Here is a 5,133-nt window from a genome sequence, read left to right as displayed (position 1 = left end):
TCACTTTCACAGAAATTTTTATTCATTTCCATTACAAAAACTCGATTTAATACATGGAGAGCCGGTATAGTGATGCAAGTGTTACAAGTACTCAAACACAGAACTGGTCACGAGACAATTGATATACTGCAAACCTGTAACATTCAGAGAAAGAATATGTGACAGTACTACATTATAATAAAAGCCAACAACTTATTAGCACAAACTAAGACAAAGTCTGCAGGTGACAGCTTTTACAGCAGTACATTAAAATTTCCAGCCCCCAAGGGCTACAAGAGTGAGATGTGATCACATAATATAAGAGTGTTTACTAAGCACCACTATCGGTAGTATATCTTTAGAAACATCAATTGAGGTGGGCAGGGCCAGGTGTAGCACTCAGGGTACTTCAAAAGCATGGTACACTTCTTTCACTATAGTACGATTATTCTTCACCTTGACATCAGGGAGCATGAGAAAAAAGCTCAGAATGCCACATGGTATACGAGACAGCAACAGAGCGCAGGCATTCACTGTTTCATTAGCGTGAATGAGTCTTGAGGTGAGGCTCCTAGCCCCGAAAAAAAAGTTGGCGATCAGTACGCTATCGCGTTTCACTACATTCAGTAATGATTATACAAGGAACATAAAGGTACTAGCAATCCTCACACCTAAAATATCACACAGCTGAGACATAAATTATCTGGACTGCGCCTTTTTTTTTTCATATTCTAGCAATACCTTGGAAACGGCAAATGATCCCTGCTTGGTTTACACATGCATATGAACAAAACTATGCAAACAGTAGCTGAAATGTGACAAACTTGCAATGAACTACAAATAAAATACTGTTTCTTCTCGAAAAAGTAAGTCACAGTAAAACAAAATGCAAATAAGAACTGAAACAGTGATTCTCGCTATGTACTAGATAAAAACTCTGGGCTGACAGCAAGAAAACAAATACAACGCTACGCATAAAAGTAAAACGACTAGAAGAGAGCAGACTTTTTGCCGCCAGCAAAGACCAGCATAAATGATAAATACTTCACAGTGAAATAACTATCAAGGAAATTATTGTTTGTTACAAATAAACATAAATCTGGAAGTGACACAGAATGGTTAAATGTGAAATATGTGTAGCATTGACTTGCTACATGCCAGTAGCCCTGCCACCTCTTCCTGAGGAAAAGAAGTAAATAGCAATGAACGGAACGGTTCATATATACTGAAACTGGAGTCCTCATGCAGTACTGCTCAATATAGTGCAGCCTTTCCGACTCACGGCCACATCGTAACACAAAAGAGGCATAATAAAATGTAATCAAACTGTTTCGTAGCCTCACCTTGCAACACACTAGAACTTAGCCATCACTTGAATTGAGATAGTAGTAAGCTTACACTTTAGCATGGTTCCTACAATACCGCGTAACATGACAATGGACAACAGGAAGTACACACAAGTGGTACTGTGCATTTATGCATGTTGTGCTGTATGCAAAAGTGTGAACATTTACCAGATAGTTCAGCTTTCTTTAGTGGTAACACAAACTGCAACGGAAGTAGCCGCATAAGACTGACAAAAATACTGCAATGGAATCGATTACAAAATAATAGAAATATAGTGAGAGGACTACAAGAAAGGAGACATGTCAACAGCAAATCTATTAAGATCGATACACACAAAAAAGGCCGTTCAGAAGCATGCAGCCATGACTTGCGAGAAAGAAAGACTGCAGTGGACTGACTGGCTGCCCTTCACTCATTGAAGTACTCAGTGAAGACAAAATGCCCACTGATGCCTTGATGCCTTCTATTTCACACCCTTTTGTCACTCAGAATCTGAAAAGTGACATAAATATCAGCATTGTAAATCAGTCATTCAATGGAGAAGAAAACTGTGAAAACAATGAATTTAAGCACAAAATTGTGCACAAATAATGTTACAATATCAAATGATCAACTGCAGTCTATGAAGGCACTACTCCAGCCAATACACCAGAAAAGGAGTTTTAAGGTCACAAGTATTCTAGCCCGCAGCAGTGGTTCAGTGGTATTGGCGCTCGGCTGCTCGGTCGAAGAACACTCCTGCCCGGTGCACGCAGAATGGAGAAGTTGAAGGGATTTTTTCGTCTCCCGTGCCGCTTTAATTCTCTTCAGCAAATCTCTTGCGAGCTTTCTGCATACTTTACGCGCACTACACCGTATCAATAGTGAGTATAGCAGCTCCCAGCAACATATGCGACCGCAAGCAATCGCGTACAGCAGCACCTCCTTGCATATGTGCGACTAAAAGAAAGGCGCTCACGCGAACTACTGCGCATATGTGGCCTGTAGACCACACCGACAACACATGGTACAGTATAAAGTCCAGGCACGCTTCATCTTACCTTTACTGCGGGGCCAACCCGGCCAGGAGCTCAGGAGAAAGAAACAACAGTCTTGACCACCTTGCGCAGCCGTAGTGACAACTGAAAATGGCGCCTCCGCACTCACAATAAACGCGCGAAACGCTCGCCTTCGCGCCTTTTTCGCAGGCCAAGTTTCATCCTAGAGGCCAGCACTCGCATGGTGCTCGCTTCTCTCCCGGCGGAATGATTTCACCTCCCACAGGTGTACGTTTTCGCTGCTTCCCGTCAAGGTCGCGCCCGCGCTTAGCTCGCGCTGCGCGCGAAACGTCTCTTGTTTCCGACGGCGCCTCTTCGAATGACTGGAAATTATTGTGTTGTTAACTGTCACAACATCAATGTAAACACGAAAGGGTTAATGCCACCAGTGAAATTCTGCCGATGCACACTTCCAAAAATATTGCCGGAAAGAACCCGCACGATAAAAAGAAATAGCCTCCCGCAAAAAAAAAAAAAAATGCAGGGTATGCGAAGCTTCAGAAAAGATTGCGCTGGTAGTATTGGGTATGCTTGGGGCGCGTTTTCTGCATCTTTAGAGAAGATCGAAATATTTATGAAGTTTCCAAATGTGTGGCTGCTGTTAATTATTATTATTTGAAAAGCGTCATGAATGGACGTCAACTATACAATGGCGCAGTTCATCTCTGGTCACATCGATGCCTGGCGAGCGTGATGGCTCACAAAGGATATGCGTGATAACGCGTGAGCACTGTAAGCACAGAAATCATTCTGTGGCTCTGCAAGTAATAATAATGAGGCGGTCACATGTGCATGCACGTACCTTTTACGATCACGCTATTCGTTATAATTAGAACCAGTCCACTAACCTGCCTCCGTGGGTACCTGTATGCTCTCCACCTTAAGGAAATCCCATGGGCGGGTAGAATTACATCGAATGTGGTTCTTTTTATGCCGCATGTTTGAAGACTCGTTGATATTTCGCCGACAAACGTTGATGCCTCTATTGAACAAAGTTAGCTGTGGCTATAGCTTGAATGAACTCGAGGTCGGTTCTACGTTGGTATTTGCAAGCGCAGAAATGCTCAGCAAGGGAGCAGTTCGTCACTCAAATGCGAACAAAGTCATGCTCAGGATATTGGCGAAATGTCCAGCACGAATGACCTAGGGATGTCCGCAGGAGGATAAGAAGTGGATGTTAAAGTTAGTCCGATAATGATATCCACTGGATGTCCCCAGGACGACTGCTGTAGGACTTGGACGTCGGGATCTTATCCGGACGTCCGAGGGAGTTTCAATGCCCATTGGGGAGTTGCATGTGCGTCCAGCGCTGATTTCCAGCGCTTAATTTTTGTTGAACCTTGATGTAACAAAGACGTAACACTCAGCACTCTATTTTGTTACATCAATTTTTTTTTTTACAATGGAACACTGCATTCTACTATACGTGCCGCTCATGCGCCCCAAAATTTTGGCCCCTCTAAGGAAGTCACTGTTCTCTAAGTTTCGCCCGAAACTTAGATATCGCTACTTCCAATTGACACTCGTGAAACCAGCAGCCACGTTGGCTTGCCGCCTTTACACCGGCCGCAAATTACTTTTAAAAAATGTGGCACGCGCGGGCCGTGTATATGCACTCTGCTGCGCGCGGACAGCCATATGCACGGGCACGGCCAGGCAAGAGACGTCGCGCGCTCTCTGACCCTAGCGCGCACTAGCTTGATCACGGGACGTGGACAGCGCGCATAAAGCTGCCATCCTTCTCGGCTCCCAATCGCACCCTTTCATTCGCAATTAACCCCAACATGTGGGATGCAACGGAGCACTATAATTTTTGTCACACTTGGACTTTAAACCAAACATCAGGGCGATGGCGAAAATTCGCTTAGGGTGTCCAAACATTTCTATCGCAATAATACACTATGGAGAAAGGTATTATGTAAATTATCTGTGGATGGGTCGAAACCCCCTAATTTCCCAAACACGCACCCATCCACTGGCACGCTGCACACATGGATCCCGCGCGGCACGCTGCATCATTAAGGCGTATCGTTTTTCGCTAGCTCTATGATCATTTATGCAGTAGTCACTTGGCGAGAAGCTTAATTTCCAACCTATGCGCAAGTGTCGTAGCTGAATTTCGAAAGTACACGGACCATATATATGTTGGAAAAATAATCGGAACTCACTATTTAGACTCGCCAAAATTATAATTAGCTGCTCACTTGAACTCATAAGAATATACTACTCAGCCGAGCTCACTCAGGCTCAAACTCGCCAAAATACTGCTCAGCTGGGCTCACTCAGACTCATGGGATGATCTCAGGGAGTTGACTCATCAGTGAGTTTGCCAGCGTATGATGTGTGCTGAACCACAAACCTGGCTTTCTTGAATAAAAACAGTTGGTCGCTGCAGCATATGGATGCACATAAGTGTAATTCAGAGAGCGCGGCATTGTAAAGGCTGCCACAGTTACCATGCCATGCTGCAGCTCATTTCAATCATGTCAAATGCAATACCCTTGCCAGCTTTTAGTCAGTCGATCAAATGTGATTGCTATTTATCTCATCACAACACCTCATTTTCCTGCCTAAGGCTTTGGGTGAATTTTCCTTGGCATCCATTTTGTTACTCTAACAGGTTACCAGTTATCTGTTGCCTATACGAAATTTGAAGTTGTGCACATGTCATGTGGACTCCATGCCAAACTCGTAGTACTGCATGCGTTTTTGCAGTTAGGTCTAGAGTTACAGAATCGCATGTGGGAGTTACTTTAGTTAGCAGCTGTAG

General features: G+C 44.0%; 1 long non-coding RNA gene across 1 annotated transcript; it reads right to left on the bottom strand.

The window, feature by feature from the left end:
- Positions 1–3,454, bottom strand: LOC139060608 (uncharacterized). The gene is made up of 2 exons (XR_011514960.1): positions 2,367–3,454; positions 1–1,818 (listed from the first exon to the last, which is right to left on the bottom strand). It is a non-coding gene; the product is annotated as an uncharacterized lncRNA (long non-coding RNA).
- Positions 3,455–5,133: the final 1,679 nt, after the last annotated feature.

This window comes from Dermacentor albipictus, chromosome 5 (assembly GCF_038994185.2).
Source record: "Dermacentor albipictus isolate Rhodes 1998 colony chromosome 5, USDA_Dalb.pri_finalv2, whole genome shotgun sequence".
Classification (NCBI taxonomy): domain Eukaryota; kingdom Metazoa; phylum Arthropoda; class Arachnida; order Ixodida; family Ixodidae; genus Dermacentor; species Dermacentor albipictus.
Note: the sequence above shows the minus strand (reverse complement) of the source record. Positions and strands in the feature narration are given on the sequence as shown.